The 21,907-nt window shown below is 40.3% G+C and overlaps 1 long non-coding RNA gene across 1 annotated transcript in view; it reads right to left on the bottom strand.

Moving 5' to 3' along the window:
• Positions 1 to 4,214: 4,214 nt before the first annotated feature.
• Positions 4,215 to 21,907, bottom strand: part of LOC134299636 (uncharacterized) — a 90,153-nt gene continuing 72,460 nt past the window's right edge. The window contains exon 3 of the long non-coding RNA XR_010006868.1: positions 4,215 to 5,798. This is a non-coding gene — a long non-coding RNA (uncharacterized LOC134299636). The remainder of the gene's footprint in view (positions 5,799 to 21,907) is intronic.

Here is a 21,907-nt window from a genome sequence, read left to right as displayed (position 1 = left end):
TTAAGAGTTCAGAATGTAGTTAAATTGGTGAGAAGTGGAATGCTCTATTCTCACCTCTTGTCATCCATTTCCTAATGTAAAAAAAGCAAAGGTTTGAACAGATAAGACACAGTTACTCTTTTCTATGTTTTTTCAACAAAGTCAGAATTTCCTTCTAAATGCCCAACAGCTGTAAATGGTTTCTATGCATTTCATGCCATGAAAAAAAGCAGACTTGAAGTCACAGAAAACTTAGGCAAATAATATTTATGATGTATTAAAGAGGTTTGCCATTACAGGCAGTTCTGTCACAACCCAGGCTGCAGAGCACCAATAACCATACACAGAGGCCAGAATCTATCTAATATCTTTATTGAAGGAATATATAAAGTTAATAAAAGCAAGTGTATGAAATAGTCCAGAAATAGACCTTTCAGGAAAGGTCAAAATTAGTCCCAAGAAACAATGTCCAATATGAAATATTAAGGTCCAAAGTTGTAATCCAATAACCGAAACACTCACTTTGCCAAGCAAAGTGAGGGGAGATGACAAGGTCCTTTAGTCCGTGAACTTGAGCAAGGCTAGAAAATAACTTGATTCTTGAAACACAAAGCTTGATTCAAGGCAACAAGGAAACGAGGAGCAAGAACAAGATCCGTGGTAATTACTTGGCGAGGTCCGGGAAACAAGGCAAGATCCGGGGAGAAAACAAGGCTGGGAACGAAGGCTTGGAACAGGAACAAAGGCTTGAGAGCAGGAGTAGCTGTCCACACACGCTGCTCCGGTAGCTGACGAATTGACTCCGCAAGATTCCTTCGAGAGCAAGGAACCTAAATAGGGCCTCGTTTTCCCACCAGAGAACACTTCTCTGGGGAACCAGAAACGAAAGTCAATCTCTGTGTCCAGATGTATGACTCCCTAAAATTTCTCATGGGAGCAGGCTTAATCATCTGAATGCTTTGCTGCAATTCTCAAGCTCCTGCGATTAGCCTGCTGCACTCCTTTTTGCTGGAGATAATAATTACGGCGAGAAAAAGGGGGAGATTTTGACTCAGGGCTTGTTTGGCAGATTTCTGGAAGACAAACCTCCTGCAGGTGCAAGGGTTCCATTTCTGGCTGGGAAAGTTCCTTTTCTGGCTGAAATGGTGGAAAACCCAAGTTTTCCTCTTCATCTGTCACAACAGCACTTGGAACGGGACTACATGGCCCATGAGTCATCACAAGTTCCCAAGTTATGAACAAGATCGGTTCTGTAGGTTTGTTCTTAAGTTGAATTTGTATGTTAGTTGGAAGAGGTACATTTTTTATAGTGCATCTCCAGCCAAAACATATATCTATTAGAACTGTGCAAAATTTTGATTGTCTGTTGTATGTAATTTATAATTCATTAGATTCATACATGCAATACAATATTACAAGGCGCAAGCAGTGTCCACCCCAAAACTGAAGAATCAAAACTCTCGTTGACGAGTTTTGCTAAGTTATGTAAATGTCATAACTTTCTGTGACACAGCTTCTAATTCACAGAGTAATCGAGCACTACCTGGAGGTGAAGCCAAATTTGCAGTCATGTCTCTCAGCCAATCAGGGCTGAGGGAGTGGGGAGAGGAGGCGGAGGCAAAGCCACGGCCATTGCTCTTTTAATTCCAGCCGTCTCCAGTTGCTGTTGGGCAGGAAAAGAGGATTTTTTTTTAGAGTGAGTGGGAGAAGTTTATTGAGTGCACACATTTTAGTAATCAGCATGAGAAAAAAATTATGGACAACACAACTGTGCATGCTCATCTTTGCTATCTGCATGGCTTACTTAATCGATCATGTTTACATTCAGCCTCATCATCATCATAGGCTATTATTGCTCATGGCCGAGTCTTCCAAGGATGAAGTCTTGGCAGTGGGTTCGTGACTTTAGAGACCTCTTCTGTTTTTTTAAAAAAAAGATGCTTTTCTATTACGCTACTGATAAAATTCTAAGGGGATAGTGTGGGAGGGGGAGAGTGGGGTAGGAATTGGGCTGGGCTGGATGGGAGTTAGGATAAGGGAAATGGGGAAAGGGGAGGGGAAATGAGGGAGGCTGGGGATGGGTAGGGGAAACAATTTGGCTGAGGCCAAGGAAGAGGGGCCTAAAACAAATGAAAGGTATGACTTCCGTTCTTCTCTTCCTTTTCTTTCCAGTTCATTTTTAAATCCAATTCCTTTATTTCTTTAGAAAATCTTTGAAAGTTGTCCAGTCCATTTCTTTCAGGAAAAGAGTTTGGCTGGAGCTAGAGGAAAGGAGAGCTTAGCTTAATAGCGCTGTTTGCATGCTGTAGGCAGGCAGGCAAGGGCTTGCTGTGCTGCTACTTAATTATTCTTTTTTGGGGTGAGTGAACAATCTTTGAGGGCTACTGTGCTGTCTTATTTGTGTATGGGGAGCAAAAAACCCACACACAAACAGTTGTTTCACCTTGTTATAAGCCTTTATTTTCTGCATTTTAGACAAACAACCTTTGAGGGATTACAGGTCTGTTGCTTATTCGTTCAGTCACTTTCAACTCTTTGTGGCTCATGGACCAGCCCAGCCAGAACTTCCTGTCTGCTGCTGCCACTCCCAACTCCTTCAAGGTCAAGTCAGTCAATTCAAGGACAACATCCATCCATCTTGCAGGGCTGTGTTGCCCTATTTGTGTGTGGAGAGCAAAAAGCCACACAAACAATTGTTTCAGCCAGCCAAAAGCCTTTTTGGGCTGAGAAAACTGCTCTTGAAATTCATAAATGGAAGACTCCGTCAGTTTTACAATTTTATCTTTCCAATTTGAAAAAAGAAGCAATTTTTTTTTTACTGAAAAGTTTGGGCAGGGCAGAAGTAACATACCAAATGATAAGAAAGTTTGGAATTTTGGCAGCCTGCCCTCCTGCTTTTCCTGCTCCTGGCCTTACTTTCTATTGTTTTCATAAGTTTCACTCCAACAGCATTAAAATGAGGGGGGGGGGAGAGCCCCAGATGTTCCCCCATGTGCATAATTATTTAACGAAATAGTAACAAAAAATTAAGATGATTTCACCTCACTTTCTGTCCCTGTGATAATTGGATTTTGAAAAATTTGGCTTGTTATGGAAACAATGCAATCTATCCTGGAAACACTTTTCCCCCTCTCTTTCATGAGTGAATTTCCCTTCCGAGGGGTAGATTTCTCTCACTTTCTATTGTAGTTTAGCTCAGGGTCTTTTGAATTCTCTGCCATGGCACTCCTCGCCTTCCCAAACTAGAATTCTGTGCACTCTCAGTCTCTTTCCCAGCTCACTCAGCTCATCCCACCCTGCTGCTTTCCTCTCTTCATGGCAGGAGGCAGCCTATTTCTTCTTAATTTAAAGAGGTATGGCAGTCTTTTGCTGAAAATGAAAGTTCTAAGTATTACTGAATTCAAACAAAAAAGTATTGGATGAGTTCTGATTCTTACGTTTTTGTGTAGCCCCCCCCCCCCCCGGTGTTTCTTAATATTTGCTTGTATAAACAAAACTTACAAATTGCATATGACTTACGATTTAAAAATAAAGATTTGCACACCCCAGTACCTACACTGCAAAACTGTAGCAATTTGACATAATGTTATCTGCCATGGCTCACTGCTATTGAACTCTGAGATCTGTAGTTTTTATTCATCCTTTTTTGTCAGAGAGATGAGGCACCACAACAAACTATAAATTCCAGGAATCTGTAGGATAGTCTTTTGGCACTTAAAGTTGTGTCAAACTGCCATAGCTCTGCAGTGTGAATGGGAGAACAGACACAGTGAATGTGAATACTCCTTGACCTTTCCACTATAATTCCAAGCTCATTGTTTCCCTAGGCTGGTGACCACTGCCTTCCACTAAGTCCTTCAATGAACAGGTGGTAATTATAAAGACAGTGCAAAAGTTTTTGGGAAGAAGAACAGGGAAGTGAAGTGGTGAGCAGAGAGAAACTCTGGAAAGTCTACAGTCATGGGCTGAAAGCAACCTAAACCAGCAACTGTAGCACTGTTTAATATGCATACAGATGTAGTTTCAAGATTTCTGTGCTGAGATTCCTTCCTCCCCTTGTTGGCGCTGACACTGGCAACAGGAATTATACTCCAAAAGTTGAAAAATAATTCAAATGGAGAATTTCCAAGGCCAGACATTGACACAGAAGCAGAAAGTACTGATGAGGTTAAGAGGCAAAGATGTGTTGATGTGCAGACATAAATCCTTGGATGCCCTTAAAAGCAAAGGACTACTTGGATTGCAACTCAGTACAATTTATTAGTCTTTATAGTCTTTTCTCAAGAGGAGTGGTAAAATAGTAGGCAACAAAGAATTCAGGGATGCATTTAAGAAAGCAGACTGACATTGACAAAGGAATATATGTATGACCCATCCACTTTGTTCATGTAAATCTCTTTAGAGATGTACATACATTGAAAAATTCCTGGAGTAGCTAACTAAATGTTTGCACTAGGGGAAAATTACCATAAAACTTGCAAGACCCTTATGCAGTGATGAACATAAATCTTCCAATACTTCCTGCACCAATCTGATGTCTCTATGTGAAAGCACAATTGAGCAGAAAGTTTGAAAGTTCTGTTTTATACAAATATTGCACTAAGGTTATGTTTTATTTAGGGGTTTCAAACATAAATAGTATTCTCAGATGTAAAAATATGTGAAGGCTTCATCTCCTTTGGGTTCAGAAATCCTACATAATAGAGGCCCGTACAGACTTTACTGTATAGAGAAGAAAGTTATGGTTCTAGAAGAACAGCTGGGAAATTAAGTTTGTTCCTGAATATATTCTTTACAAATCTGTTTAATACCACTTTGACATTTCAGAACTGGATTAAGATGATATACAATGCACCTGTGGCCAAGATCATGATTAACAGCATGAATAGGATTTTAGATTAAATTAAGAGAATAGCAGTAGGAACATTTCTCCTTTAAATAATGACATTTTGTTAGCTGTCTTCCAAATACATCAGAGATATCTGCCAACCATGGGTTATTGTGCTTGTGTTGTTTTCAGAACAATACCTGGGTCTTGAGCTCTTTAGGGATTTAAGCTTTGTAGATTCTGGAGACCAGGGTTCAAATCCCATGGAAACCCACTGGGTGACCTTGAGCAAGTCAAGAACTCTCTCTTAAAGAGAAGCCCTTTATGAACAAATCCTGCCAAGAAAACCTTGTGATGGGTTCAGCATAAGCCAGAAATGACACGAAGACATGCAAGAACGAGAACAACACTATACCTATGACTCAGGCATGGGCAAACTTTGGTCCTCCAGGTGTTTTGGACTTCAGCTCCCACAATTCCTGACAGCTGGTAAGCTGACTGGGATTTCTGGGAGTTGAACTCCAAAACACCTGGAGGACTGAAGTTTGCCCATGCCGATTATGACCTGGTGCACACATTTTGCTGTATTAGAACTTAAAACTCTCACAGATGGGGTCAATTCATGATCTGTTTCCTTTGTATTTCATAAAAACCATATTCTAGAATGGTTGGCTGGATGCACTAGATGCAGCAGGCATCCCAGTAAATGACAACCCATCTTTGGTACTCTTTTTTCTCTCCAGTGAGCATGAAAGAGCCCCACGGCTGAGTGTGTCAAATCAAGCCAGGTTCAGGAAAGCCTTGGGGTTGAGAAAAGCCTGTCTTGATCTGGAAGCTGCAGCTGCATCATCTCGGGGCTTTGCAGAGTTCATCATGACTCTTGGATGGGATGTCACCCTGGGAAGCAAAGTTCCTTGGTAGTGTTCTGGAAGCTTTAGTTCTTTTGTAAACACATGTCATGTCTTCTCAGTTGTTTTCCAGACAGGAAGTGCTTCAGACAAAAAAAAAAAAAAAGACAATCTGAAGAGAAGGGAAAAGGGGAAGGCATGCTTTGCAGGAAGGCTATTTATTTATTTACCACATTTGTACCCCAACCTTCTCACCCCAAAGGAGACTCAGGTTGGCCTTACAACAGGGAGTGATTCGATGCTGTACATAATATGTCCATAAAATAAACAATACAATTAAAATCTAAGCAGTTAAAACATCAGTTTTTAAAAACATCAATTAATATCATACAATTCAAATCATAATCCAAGGCCGTTCCTTTTGTCAATCACATTAATTTGTGGTCATTTATTGCACTGCTCCAATTACTGGTCAAAGGCTTGGTCCCAAAGCCACGTCTTAAGTATTTTACTGAAGGTCAGGAGAGAGGGGGCTGATCTGATTTCATTGGGGAGGGAGTTCCACAGACAAGGGGCCACCACTGAGGAAGCCCTGTCTCTCATCCCCTTCAGTCGCGTTTGCGAAGGGAGTGAGACTGAGAGCAGGGCCTCCCCCGATGAACTCAACCTCCAAGGTGGACCATAGAGGGAGATATGTTTGGACAGGTAAGTTGGGCCAGAACCATTTAGGGCTTTATAGGCTAAAACCAGCACTTTGAATTGGGCTCAGTAGCAGACTGGCAGCCAGTGGAGCTGATGTAACAGGGGGTTGTGTGCTCCCTGTACACCACTCTGATGAGCAATCTGGCTGCCACCCATTACATACACACACTTTAGTTGCATGTTTTACTAGTTTTCAATTCCAGTGTTTTCAAAGGCAATTGCATGCTTGAGCTATTGAATGCCCAAGAATCTGTGAAGTTATGGGATACAGACCAAGAAAATGAGAGGAGAATAATATAGAATACAGAAAATAAGACTTTGGGGAAAGACTGCAAAGAATCATCTCCCCATTCTCCATCCAGAACTTTCTCAAGATATGTAGCTACCTGAGATGAAGAAGATATCCCATCCCATTATGTGTATGAAAGCTTATTGAATTAGCCCTTGAACATTTTGTCAACATTAGCTATGGAAGAATGTATTGTCTGTCCATTATCCCTCAAAGCTGCTTAAGGGGGGCATGGCAGACTGTGTCTCTTAACATGGGTGGTATGCAGCTCTCTCTCTTTCAACATTTATATTTGTGCCACCTTCCCACACTTACCATCTGAGGCAGTTGCCACACTATGCACAGTGTTAGGGGCCATGATGCAAAGGAGTGAGAGCAGCTGGCTTGTCTAGACTTTGTGTATTCCTGTCACAGAAGAGCAACACAGTAGACAGGTTTGAACTGTGGTTGTCACATAGGAATTCCTGCCCTTATTTACATAGAGCTATACAGTGTTAAGGTGGTGAAGTGCGTTAAAGCACTGAGCTGGAGACTGAAAGGTCCCTGGTTCAAACCCCGGGAGCGGAATGAGCGGCCGCTGTTAGCTCCAGCTCCTGCCAACCTACCAGTTCGAAAACATGCCAATGTGAGTAGATCAATAGGTACCGCTCCAGCGGGAAGGTAACAGTGCTCCATGCAGTCATGCCGGCCACATGACCTTGGAGGTGTCTACGGACAACGCCGGCTCTTTGGCTTAGAAATTGAGATGAGCACCAACCCCCAGAGTCGGTTACGACTGGACTTAACGTCAGGGGAAAGCTTTACCTTTACCTATACAGTGTTAAACTGAAGGATCATAGGGATTACCAGCCTACTTTATTATATATCAGTGGCAAGCATTTGATTATGGACCATCACATGACATAAAGGCATTTCTGGCGGGACTCTGTGGGGCTCCGTTACTGCAGTGCATGGAAACGGAACCAGGAGTTCATTTCCATGAGATCTGAGAAAACGGGGGGAAAGATGGAGAAAGAGGGTAGGGAACAGGGTAAGACAGTTCCCTCTCCTCCCCCCCCCCCGCCTCGCTTCTCTGATGAAGTCCAATGAGAGAAAATACAGACATTGCCCCTAGTCCTGAACCTAATCCTTATTTTGATTTTGTTTCTAGATGAGAAAAGTTTCTTTCATCTATCACTAGATTTTTCAGGATCAGAAGGTATTCAGTTCATAATGTTGTGCAGTTCCAACATTCTCCTAGTACTGTATTTGTAGTCAGAATCCATTTGAGGGTGACGTTTTGGGAAACAAAACTGAGGCGCCATCTGCTTTGTTCCACAACTTACTTCCACTTTCCATATTAAATTGGATCTAGCAAATCTTGAAACTCAGCATTATTGCCTTGCATAAATACATTAGGAGGAAATGGGAAGTGAGAGACAAGTGGTACACTTGAACTCTGAATGGACAGGCCCAGGTGAGAAAGAGAGTAATTATACTTTAAATCTTAATAATCATCAAAGAGAACTAACTCACAGGGAAATCTGGTGACTTATGGGGTGCTATAATCACACGGATACACTAAATGGATAGCACATGCCCCCTGCTCTCGGAATTAGCTGCTTCATTAGCAACAGCTCTGCTCAGCCAGGGAAGTTAATTAAAGTCTGCAGCAAAGCAGGCACAGAAGAAAAGCAGCAGTGTTGCGGCATAGGAGAATACTGTTCCTCCATGTAAGGTTGGCAAATTAGATTTTAGCCTTCTTTTAATTCCCACATCTGGACAGAGGGGTGCTGAAATAGCCTCCCTTAAAGCGGACATGGTTCATTGAAATTAAGACACACATACACACACACATTCTGGCATAAAATCATTGACTCAATGAGAGCTAGGAAGGTGACTTTTGATTAATAATTAGTTACAGTTATAGTTCAGAGAGCTCCAAGTAATTGGTTCTTACTGTAGTTACAATTTTGGAAAGTAACATTTTCTCATTTACTAAAAGTAATTTCCGCTGCTGAGGGTGCCCCTCAAACATAGTGCCTCCAATACTGGAAAATACAGTGATAGCCTGTAGGCAGTCTTATTTCCCATGAGCTTGTGTAATTTTCCTTTTAAAGATGACAGAGTGCATTCTCCACTGTAGAATTAATGCAGCTTGACACTACTTTAACTGCCATGACTCAATGTTATAGAATCATTGGAGTTGTAGTTTTACAAGTTCTTTACCTTTCTCTGCCCCAAAGTGCTGATGCTTCAGCAAACTACAACTCTTATGATTGTATACAGCATTGCACCATGGCAGTTAAAATAATGTCAAACTTCACCAGTTCTACAGTACTGTAGAACTACAGAGCCAACTTAATTTGGGAACCATCACTACATTGTATGATGATGAATTCCACAGTTTGAACTTCAGCTCTTTCATACTATACAGTTAGTACACTATTATACTATAGCTGCCATGGTTTTGTCCTATGGAATCATAGGGATTGTAGTTTGCTGAGGCATTAGACCTTTTACAGCTAAGAATTCTGAATACCCTTCTATCAACTGCAAGTCCCAGGACTCCATAGAATCTCAAAGTGGCAGGAACCATATGTATATGGGGTTTTTTTTGGTAGAATATTGTGTTATCTCTGTGTCAGTGACAATCATGACAAAAATACATGGAATTGGCCTCCTACACAATTGTTAATACACAGTGTAGCTTAGTGTTTTCTCAATGAGCCATTGATATTAGGGATGGATTAGCTCTGGGGCATCATAAGTGTCAAAGTGCCATTTTGACCTCCTCTGGGGGACCTCAACATCAGATTCATTATTTTGTATAGCTACAAGTGACTTCTTGTTATTCTCACCTACCATTTAAAGTCAATTGGAATATTTATGTCTATTTTTGGGGTGGTGGTGGGGAGCCCTAGAAAGAGCATTTCTAGAAAGAACATCCAGGTGAATTTATTGCACATGAAAAACATATTTTTCCACTACAAAACAAGGAAGGAATTCAGGGCCTTTGGAAAGCTGGTGAACATCACAAGGTTATGCTCTTTACATGGACAATACTACAGTCATACACAAATGACCAATGAAGGATACTGTTAGTCTCAAACTGGTTGTTTATACACATAGATAATCATATGTTCATAGGTATTTTCACCAAGCTCTCCTCAGCACAATCATAGTCACTCTTCTGCCTCATCAGAAGAAGAACTGTACTTTAAAAGGAGCATAGGAACAACAAAATTTAAATACTGAATATGAATGTGAACCTCTGAAACTGTCCACTGTAGTCCATCTCAACTGGCTGGCCATTGGCCAAATTAGGTTCCATTCTGTAGGAAGTCTTCCTATTAGTCAAGTCCAAACACATGGAGCTGAGCTGTTACTTTCTCCACTTAACAGAACACTCCATGTTCATACTGCAAAATTACATGTGACGTGTAATTTTAAAACCCAAGATGCCTTGATATAAAACCTTACTCCCGTAAATGGGATCAAACAGCGGGGCATTTCTATTTGGCAGACTGGATATTTCTAGTTTTAATATTACATTAACTTTTCCTCTCTTTGCCTCTCATGGATTTTTCATTCATAGGCAGCAGTGCTTAGCTGATAAGTGGAGCTGGGAGTCTAGTAGATGGGTTTGCAGGAGTATGCAGCAGCCGTTTCAAGGCTTCCCTTGTTGAAGATGAGAAAGTTTTTGATACTGTCTAATGCAGCCCCTGTTCTTTCTCACCTTCGTGTGCCTATGGCCTGCCAAGAACTTTGCCAGTAAGCACATAGTATCTGCTTTTCACTGCATCACATCTTTCCTTATAGGTGTAGCACTTGACCTGTAATCAGTTTAGTCAGAGTTGTCAGAATTTATCTTTAAGAAATTCCAGTGACCTCATTGTTGAAGGGTGAGGTAACTTTAAGTGGATAATAACCGTGAGTAGACCTTGGTCTAGCACAGACAAAGTCAAAATCCTCTGTATAGCGATCACACATTTGCTTCATACAATTCCTCAGCAGCATGAGTTGTCAAGTCCTTCTTCCCTTTTATCGTCCATGCCCAATGCTATTAAAGTTACAACTGTGTAAAGTAGGAACTTGGGCTCCATTCAAGAATTGTCCCTGGGTAGAATATTTTCCACTGGCCAGAAACTAATAAAACATATTGTTCCAGAAACAACTCCCAAGATATATTCACACTTCACATTGCAGCACTTCGATACCACTCTAACTTTTATATCACTACTATGAAATCCTGGAGTCTACAATATCTGAAAGGCACTTAACAATTCACTGTGGACTGTCAGAGAGCCCTAATGATGCACTTAAGAGGAATGCACTACAGAATATTAAGTACCTAACCAAACTACAAATCTCATTCCATAAGTGCAGTGTGGATACACACCCAGAATCTCTTTTTTCCAAGTTGAGCAAAGTGTTTATCGCCAGGAGTTGCTGCCTTTTTTCCCACTGAAAACTAGATACAGCATCTGTAACTTTAATTATTTGTATAAGAGGGGATTTAGCAGGCATTGCTTTTATCTAGTTGCATGACAAGCAACTCCTGTTGAAATTCCCTCTTTCTACAGAACCATTAACGTTACAGGGCAGTCATTTTGCTATGTAGAAACTTGTTCCAGTTAAATTACTGACATGTGCCTTGAATGTTGACTTGAGGCCTTGGAAATTGTAGGGTTCTTTAATAAATTTATAAGCATAAAATGGCTACCCTAGGGGCTCACATCAATCATGGGATTTTTTACTCTTCAGACTTCACTTTTTTTTCTCCACCCATTTGTTGGGAGCCTGAAATTGGAGTGCTACAACTGAATCTTAACTTCAGTCAGAAGCAGCTATCTGCATGTCACAATTATCTTCATTCATCCTGTCCCTTTCTCCTCTCCAACTTTCTCCCCTTCATGTAGCTGTCTTAGCGATTTTACTCTCCAGTTCTTACTTTATATTTTCCAATTGAACTCAGTCTCACATTTGAGAACCATATTTGAGGGGGGGGGGGGAGAGATATATCAGACCCAAATTAAAGTCCAGTTCAAAATGCCATCCTTCTCTTGACAATTTTCTTTCAGTTGGCCTTGGGGAATATGGACTCTTTGAAAAGAACACAGAAAACAGCCCTCTTTACAAAGTATAGGGGCCCATTTAATTGTGTACATGTTTTATTGTTTAGCTGGCCTAATATGTGCTGGATGAAGGCTAATACGTTGAAGGTAAATTCAGACAAAACAGATGTACTCCTGGTCAGTCGGAAGGTGGGTCAAGATATGGGTTACAGCCTGTGTTGGATGGGGTCACACTCCTACTCAAGACACAAGTTCACAGTCTGAGGATGATCCTGGACTCATCACTGACCTGGAACCCCAGATGTTGATGGTGGCCAGAAGTGCCTTTGCACAATTAAAACATGTGCATCAGCTGCACCCTTACCTCGATAAGCCAGATATAGCCATGGTAGTCCATACCTTAGTCGCATCCCATTTGAACTACTGCAACACTCTCTATGTGGGGCTGCCACTGAAGATAGTTCAGAAACTGCAACTGTGTTTCAGAGATGAAATTCTGTACTGGGAGAGAATGACTCCCATGTTTCAGCAGCTCCACTGGCTGCCAGTCTGCTTTTGTGCTAAATACTAAGTACTGGTCATTACCTATAAAGTCTTAAACAGTTGGGCCCAGATTATTTGCAAAACCACATCTCCACCTACAAACCAGCATGGGCACTGCTCTCGGTCCCACTCCCGTCTCAAGCGAGGTTGGTGGGGACAAAAAACAGGACCTTCTTCGTGATTGCCCCCTGCCTCTGGAACTTCCTCCCTAAAGAACTAAAAGTGGCCCCCTCTCTCCTCTCCTTTAAGAAGCTTTTAAAAACCCACTTATGCAATTTGGCTTATGGAGAGGAGGAGGACTAGTACATCTTTATATATATCCTCGTCTACATACTGGAAACCTACCTCAGTCCTGTTGGTTGCTGTAATTCACCCCATATTTTAATGCCTTTTAGCTGTTAGTTTTATTATGTGGTAAATGTTTGTGATGTGTTACACTTTGTTTATCCAAGTCATTAATTTGTAATATTTTTGGTTATTTTTATTAGTTATTAAAAGTTTTACATAGTGACTGTTTTTATTTATTGTTTTTAGTTCATTTGTTGTTTGTCTCTTTTGGCATTAAATGTTTGCCACTTTTCTTGGAAACTGCCCTGAGTCCCCCTGGAGAGATAGGGCGGGTTACAAATAAAGTATTATTATTATTTAAACAAAAATTGGATGGACATCTGTAGGGGTACTTTGTGCTCTTATTGCATGGCAGGGGGTTGGACTGGATGTTCCATGTGGTCTCTTCCAACTCTATTATTCTATAATTTTATGATTCTAAGAGTGAGCCAGTATCATTTAATTATTTAAGTGTTATGTGGTAATTCTGGAAATCAGGTTTTTGAATGAAACCCACTGAGTGATCTTGGGCAAGACACATACAACAGAGGGAAAGCAAAGGCCAAGAAAACCCTTAACAAGAAAACCTTGTCATAGGTTCTCCTTTAGGTGACCACTGGTTGGAACCAACTTGAGGGCATACAGCAACAAATATGAACTGGAGCACAAGCTTTTATATTTTGCCAAATTTTATAATGAAATTATTTGATTATTTTCATAGTATATATATCAAAATGCATGCAATATGGATATGGAAAACTGTAAAAAGAGGGTTTTAGGGAAACGTGTTTGCAAGAAATTATAGGCAGATGCATACAACCATCTGTACAGATTCTCTGTGGAATTTACAAGGAAGATTCTTCAACCAATGTGGAAATAAGAGAGAACAACTCTGTGGCTGAGATATGCAAAAATGTTATAGAAAATGGACATACCCATCGGTCTCTATTCTTTTCAAACTCTCATTTCAATGCTGTTAAGCAAAAAAAAACAAAAACAAAAAAACTCAAAACTTTCTGGATCCCACCCAGGATCTCACAGACCCGTCCTCTATCAAAATGTTTGAAATGAGAGTCTCCAATAGTAGTAATTTCCAATAGAATAAAACATGACATCTGGTTTTAGTGGGAGAGCTTTTGGGTTTGTTTGGTTTTTCAAACTAGGAAAAGCAAGAGCAACTGGGGACAAAAATTGATTTTCTGTATCAATCTCTTTCTCTCTGTACCCCTCCAACCACACATTCCTCTTTCTACCCTTCTATCCAACAAACCAATATCTATTTCTTTTTTCTGAAAAGGAAAAGAAACCCAATTCTCAGGAAACCATCTCCACCAACTATCTCTGAAGAAAAATTGACGTAATTAAAGAAAGTTACATTTGTTAAGAAGTTGTCATTTGCAAATGCTAAGCATTTTAAAGCAGGGAAATGGCCAGCTAAGGACATCATGCATCTTACTTGCCCACTTAATAAACAAACACATTTGTTCTTATCAGGTAGAAAAACCTGAATGCGTCAACATAGCCTCTGCAACTTTAATCCTCAAATTAAATTTAGTGTGTATTCATCAATAGCTTCAAGGTAAAGCTCAAAGAAGCAAGCACTTCAGACTAACTCTTCAGAAGAGTAAATCAGCATGTTGGCAGCAGACCAGGGAGTGAGGCTGAAGAGTACAGCTGGCTTTAGAATCAGAAGGGATGTGAACAAATTTCAAGAACTGGGTATTCACAAAAGACAAACTCAAATGCCCATTATAAGCTGAACTCTACCAAAGTTTGGAGAACAGCTCAGAAGGATTTCATGGCCAGCTAGTTCTTTCCAAAAGCACTTTTAAGATTTCACAAACACAGTTACCTTTATGAAGAAGTAAGTAAGTAAATAAGTAACTTTATTTTTCTACCCCATCACCATCTCCCAGCAGGGACCCGGGGCAGCTACATGGGACACAGGCCTGAAGATACAGAACAAGTAAGACAGAGTTGGGAATCATGGGCCCCAGGAATTGTTGGACTGCATATCCCAGTTTCCCTTAATCAGCATGACCAATGTTGCATTCTGAGAACATCTGAAGACCCAGAGGAGACCCTCATTTGGAGCAAGTGAACTAACTACTGCTAAGCTGAAATTCACATCATGAAGCTCAAATTCTCATGCTCCCAAGAACCTTATGTTTCAGAGATAGAGCACCCAATACCACTGTTGTCTCCATCTGGGTCTCCTTGCTTTTGGTCCTTTATTTCATCAGTGTTTCTAATTCATTTGCACACATTACTCATACTGATCTAAACATATTTCTGATATGGTTTTAAAATGCACACATTTTAATGAAGTTTTCAAAGAGGTACATTTTATTAGATGGCTCTACAGCAGTAATGTGAAGATCCTGGAAGACAAGGTTCTTCTTTTCAGACCCAAGCATTGGGGGGTTGCGGGAAGTTTGCATACAGTGTTTCAGAGCTGACTTCTCTCATAAATCTCAAATATTTACCATGCCACAGAATTCCTTCCTCAACACAGACCCTGATCTCTGTGTCCTATAACTTTGAGTTTTGTTCCGTTCCTGAATTGATTCAGTATAGACCCTGTGAATTCAACCTAGCTGTCATCCCTAGCTTGCAGCCAAGTAGATTTCTGCCTGTCAGCCCAAGCATGAAACAGAAGGTGAAGGAAAAGAACAGGCCATGCAACCAAAGTGATTTTAAAGAATAAAGCTGTGGAAAATACAGAACTACAATGACTGGGTAGTATGCTTGTCACATCTGAATTCAAAGAGAACTCAGTTGCTTCAGTTTCAGATATCTCTTGCCAGTCCCCTCTGAGATCCTGCGTCAGATGTTCTTAAGAAAATCCAAATGGTTGTTTAAGTTTTGTTGATAACTTGTGAACTCAGATCATGCTTCACTGAGAGATTGCTAATCAAACTTGAACACAGTTTTGCAGAAGGCGTGCTAATGTTGTTCCAAATGTAAACAGACTGGAGGCAGAGAAATAGGGATACATTATGCTGTACTGGAATAGAATAAAAAGAAATTGGATGTTTTTGAACACATTTGGGCTGTGGTGTTTAACTATACAAACAGGGGGGAATTGCAGGTAGAAATTAAAAAAACAAGCAAACTGACAGATCCTGATAACTGGTAATTTTTTTTACATTTTATACATTCATGTAGTGCATGGTGTGTGAGGAACAATTAAAATCTGCAAATTTTGTGATGCAGCCATCTGTAAACCTCTTAGTTTACTTGCCTGCAAGACTGGAGCTGAAACTCAAATTCCACACAATAGGCAAAGCACCATTTCTCATCTTTTCTTCAGTCTCATATTCTATGCAAATGGTTGATGCTTACTCTGACAATGTTCTCATATCTGCTTGGTGCATCAAAAAGAGGGGTAAGTCATAAACAGAGTTTTGGGACTAATTTTGAATATATGCAAAAATGTGAAAAAAGAGAAGAGTCTGCATGTTTTCTTTAAAAATGAACAAATATCAATAAAGATTTTTTTGTGTTGTAAGAAATAAAACAACAATTCTACCGACTAGTCATTACAGTTCTGTATCCCATGCAGGGTGATATGCGGTGTGGTTCTGTTGCTGGAAACCATGAGCTAGATGTTCGACTAGATAGGTCTTTGGTTTGACCCAGCTGTGCTATTCTTATACCCACATCATACAATAAACGCTCAAAATAAGTTCTAGACCATGGCCTTGGCACAATTCCAACACTGTTAAGGTCATCAGTAACCTTATGCTGTCCCAGCATTTTGATTATGTTGTTCAAGGGAATTATGTTGGCAGTGTGGCAAAACAATAATAAAGGGCTTCATGTATTAAATGAGTGGCAGAGATGAATATCCCTATAGGTACAATCTTTACAGACTGCTTAGAAACTCAGAATCTTCTGGGAACAATGTCACAGTCCTCCTACACCACGAGAACAAGGGGATCTATATTTTATGTGTGACAGAGAATGACAAACTTACCCCATTTGTTAAATATCAAATGATAGCTTGGCAGCTAATGCATATTTATGGGAAGAAGCTGCCAGTTACTGTAGCTCATACTTTGAATCCATTAGCTCATTTTCATGCTCGTTTGCATGTTTGCTAACTCAACATCTCTCCCAATGTAGATGCACTATATGCTCTGGGTGAGGCACGGCATCCTCAAGGACCTCCCGCACCGCAGCTGTGCATTAATGTTTTGCTCTGGTGGAAGATCATTATTTTGATATTTTCTGGCTGCCAGATGAGGACAAACAAACACATTTCTCCCGTTGCAAATACAGCAACTTGCAGCAGGAGCAGAAACACCATACTGAGTAGTATGGGAGAATTGATTTTCCTACCCCCAATTTCCTACCCTAAAAAAAAAGGAGCGGGGAATCACCAAAAAGAGAAGAAAAAGTTGTATAAAATGTGCTAATTCACATGCCAGTTTAGGAATAATTACTGTATTGCCTTTTAAGCAAAAATTAAATGCAGTGAGCACTTGATATCTACAGGAGTTTAATTCTAGTTCCATGGAAGTGCCTGTTATATACAACGGTGCAGTAAAATAGTGTCCCTTGTATAAAACTGAAAGATCAAGGTTTGATTTTAGGATTTAAAAAAAAATATTTTAGAGCCATGGATGGTTGAATTCGTGAGTACATAATCCAGGAACACAGAGGGCTGGCTACACATTTCATCATGGTAGAAAAAACTGTGAGGAAGAGACCCCTGTGCCTGCTCAGACTTCTCATTCTTGAGGGACATTTCCAAGACCCTTATTATCCTTTTTATATTTCTGTGTCTTCAAACAACACTTGGATTGGACAGCTCTTCAAGGTCAGTAGAGGTGGCAACCCCACAAGAGCATTTCTTGTGGAAAGGTACTTCAAAAAATGGAATCATCACAAGCAAACTCCATAGATTATATATATATAGTAAATGGAATGTACTCCTAGATATCTTCATCGTTAGGAGATATATATATATATATATATATATATATATATATATATATATCCTAACGATGAAGATATCTAGGAGTACATTCCATTTACTATTTCAGATTAAATATACAGGGTGGGCCAGATATTATGAAGGAGTCCTAAATATAAATATTGTACATGATGCTATGGTGTTGTAAATAAAAAATAACAGAGTTATTAAAAACATTGAGAACATCTTTTTGACTTTTGGCCCGCTTGGTGCTTATGATTTCACCAGTGCTACATGACAGAATGTGAACTTAATCAACATTTGCAACATGCTAACAATGAGAGATTACAGTATTAAAAGTTAGGAAGGATGAGCTAAGGACAAAGACAAATGTTTGTAAGACTCCATCCATTCATTTATTTTATGCCTTTCCACCACTAAATGGACCCAAGGCAGCTTTTAAAAAAAGAAAATAATTATGAAAAACATTGCATAAAAAGGTAAATGCAAATAAATTTAAATACACAATTAAAATTAAAACAATACAAATTTCAAAATAAGTAAGCTATCCACTTCTGCAGCTGAAATGTTTAATTACTTCTAAATTGAAAAAAGAAACCTGCATTCTGACTTCAGTGTTTTCATATTCTCTTCCCTAAAAATTATTGCATGCACACACATCTCCTGGAAAAAAAATCTTCTCTGAAAGCATATGCATCCGCCTCTTATTCTGCTCTTCCATTCCACTATGCTTTCAGAGGGGTATAGCCACCTTACTACAATGTAACCTGTACCAGTTTGCAGTAAAATACCTTTTTGAATCCAGAGATGGAATCCCTTGACATGCTTCTTTTTATTGAAACAAGCAAACAAACATGAGGGATATGAGACAGTGTCCCAATATCTTGTATATTAAAATTAAATTTACAAAAAACAAAATCCACACTTTGCAGCCAGTAGAATAATCTCTATATAGAACACACAAAAAAGGAGGACGCATCAACAAAAAATGTAAAAATCCGAAGCAATAACCCACCCATAAAGGTGACAGCGTGTGTTGCTAATGTTACTGCGTCCATTAGCACATTGGCACAAAGAGTGTTGGAAATGAAATGAAAAGAAGAAAGATTCCTTCTAATTTGTGTTTCCATGATTCATTCTCCTTGGCACAAAGAGCAGCATTAGAAGAGACCCATGCAGGGCTCAGCTGATTAATGGAGCTGACTCCCGTTGGAGAGATTTGGGGATGGCTTGCAAATGATGCACATTAATTAGCGAGGCACAAGAGGCCTTGTGCTACAGGCTGGGTTCTGTGGCTGTGAACAGTCTGAACATTGCATTCAACTCTATGGAAATGTTTGTCTCTGGAGCCTAGACTATATCTTGGAAAAGTGCTGAGGTCTTTCCTTTCCTCCTCTGCTTTCTTCCCCGCACCGCCTTGAAAAAGAAATTACCCTACAGATTTTCTTCAAGCATTCTCCACCATTTTTATGATGGTCACTACTCTGCTCATAGGACCTAGCCCTGCTTTTCAAAGCTTCAAGCTTTTTCGTATCAGGAGTGACTTGAGAAACTGCAAGTTGCTTCTGGTGTGAGAGAATTGGCCATCTGCAAAGATATTACCCAGGGGATGCCTGGATGTTTTGATGTATTAACATCCTAATGAGAGGTTTCTCTCATCTCCCCGCATAGGGAGCTGGATGTTGTATCTCAGCCTGCACCTGAGCTGTGAGGCGAGCCTGACGTTGGGCCTGTTCAGCCTGTGATTGTACTTGCACCTGACCAGTCTGTTGAATCTGGGTTGGGGCCTAGGATTCCCACGCAGCCAGAGTTGGATGAGGCTGCTGTTCTTGGGCAACCAGAGTTTGTTCCTGAGGATTCTGGGAGCAAGAAGATAATGGTTTCAAGCACACAGTTTGAACCGCTTTCCTTGGGAGAGTCAAGCTCCAGTTATCTCTTGGCAGATGAGCATTCCAGTTGTGTTAAGAGTGATGAGGTTGACAGAAAGAAAGCAATATGTCAACAGAGACAAGAAAGGGTGGTTTTGAGAAGGAGCAGACAGTTGCTAATGAGAAAGGGTTTTGAGCAAACTTCCCACAAAAAGAAGCCTTGATTCCATCTTTAAGAGGTACCACTTCTGAGAGAGATTTTCAGAGGTGGTAACTTTGATCATCAAGAGTGTTCCTTTTTCATGGACTCTTCTTTCATGTTTCATGGAATCTTGTTTGATGTTCCTGTGGACTTTTATGCCAAGTTTTGTTCCAGTTCTTGTTCTTGCTCTTGCTCTTGGAGAATTTTGGATTATCCAGTCATTGTTCCCGAAAGTTTTGCAGTTTGGGTCCCTTGTTCCAGTTGAAGATCCTGTTCTTTGTTCCAACTTTGATCCTGTTCCTTGGACTAATTTTGATACCTTGTTGAAGTTTATTCTTGTGTTTGAGTTTCATGGACCCTTGCTTCAATTTTCTCAAGTTTCTTGTACCTGGTGGACTAAAACTTTGAACGTTGATTTGCTATTGCTTACATATATTCTTCAATAAACAACTTGCATTACTTATAGTCTGGGGCTCCAGTGTGGTTTTGAGGTGTCTCTGCAGTCTAAGGGTGCAACACTGGAGCTGATGGAGGGAGCTTTTCTGCGCTCTCCCCAGATTCAAAGCAGCACCTTTCAGGTCAGTAACCCAACCTTCAGGTCAGCAGTCCTGCCGGCACAAGGGTTTAATCCACTGCACCACCAGGGGCTCCGAGGTGAGGAGGAGTAATAGCAAGGTGAGAGCATTGCCTTTCTGAGGGTGCTTAGTTTCTCCATTAGTTTGACCTTTTTAGAAAGTTTGAATGCCATATTTGATATTAAATATGTTGTGCTTATTAACATCACCAAGGTCTGTCCCTTGTTTCATTATTGTCCCTTGTTGCAATATTACCAGTGTTCTGAGGTTTAAGGTGTTACCTTTAAAATTCCAGGGCAATCCTAATTCCACTTTCCCCATAATGGCCCAGAATGATGCAAGGCTGGAAGAACTAGAAAGATGCAAAATGGTGGCAAAATTTCCAATACAGCACTAGCAAAAATAGATATGAAACAAACTATTGCCACTGCCAGTGGTGCTACACCTGGGGAACAAAGTAAACCACCCCCCTGAGAAATATTCCTCTGCCCCCAAACTGAGTGAAAATTTCATGAAGCTATCTGCACACAAGCTATAGTGTTTTCAACTGTGGAAAATATCAGAAATAGATAGAGTAGTTGCCCTGGGTCAGAACATTTAAAAAGAAAATCCATAACAATAATCACACCTTAGCATTCACTTTATAGCATTTCACAAAGGAAGTTTGCTTGTGGCTTCAAGAGATACTTAGTACGAGAGGTACTCTCAGTCACTCAGCACATTGTCATTTATCCTAATGGAAAGAAATAGCAGTTGCTTAACTCAACAGGCTTGTTATTAACAGAACGTTTAGCTCAAAATCCACAGAGATGAAACCACTATTATTTTGTAATAAGGCAATTATTGATTTTTTAAAATAAAATTAACTCATAACCAGCCTCTATGAAATCATGGGAGTTGTAGTTTTTCAAGGCCTCTGCCAAAGAGTGCTGGCTTCTGACCAAATTGCAATGCCAATGATTCCATAGCATTGAACCATAGCAGATAAGTGATGTCAAAATGGAATAATTCTACAGTGATGCACCCAAGGACATTTGACCCTAGTGCCTAGTTTTTATGAAGAACAGAGCCAGGCAAAGTATGCTAGCTGGGTCTTTAGACTGCCATACTTTGCACACCCAGCACTCCTCTACACAGCACTGTTCCTACTCTCTTCCTCACAAAATGAAGATGGACAGTTTTGATAACAGCAACAATAGGGAAAGCTCATCGCTGCAATGCACTGAATGTGATTTGAAGATGGGTGATAATAGTGATAGCGCACCCATCTTGAAGTAAATACGTTGCTCTTCTATCCAGTTGGAAGCTCCTGCAATCCATGGCCAGCATCCTGTTAGTCAGGTATGATGTTTCAATTTAAGCTTAGGACATCCTGTTCCATGTTCTCATTCAGAAGTATGCCGCTATTGCTATGACTGCAAATGTCCCTGAAATATACCAGAAAAGCCAGTCAGCCATCCAGAGCAATGGAAGTCCATAATACAACTGAGCAGGATACTGCAAGATAACATGTCCACAGAGTGAGTAACATTTAGGGTACCAGAAACAAGGGTCCTTGCAGAGACCTGTTTCAGCAATTTTTCACAGCCTGACATGCTGGTTATTGTTCTGTAACACCCTGCTCAGCTACACAAACTTGCACTGCTGCAGGCAGCTGACTGACTTTTAAGATATGTTTCAGGGATTGAATGGGGATTTAAAATGTAGCTATGACAACATGCCTACATGGTTAATGCAGGATCTTGGT

This window comes from Anolis carolinensis, chromosome 5, assembly GCF_035594765.1.
Source record: "Anolis carolinensis isolate JA03-04 chromosome 5, rAnoCar3.1.pri, whole genome shotgun sequence".
NCBI lineage: Eukaryota > Metazoa > Chordata > Lepidosauria > Squamata > Dactyloidae > Anolis > Anolis carolinensis.
Note: the sequence above shows the minus strand (reverse complement) of the source record. Positions and strands in the feature narration are given on the sequence as shown.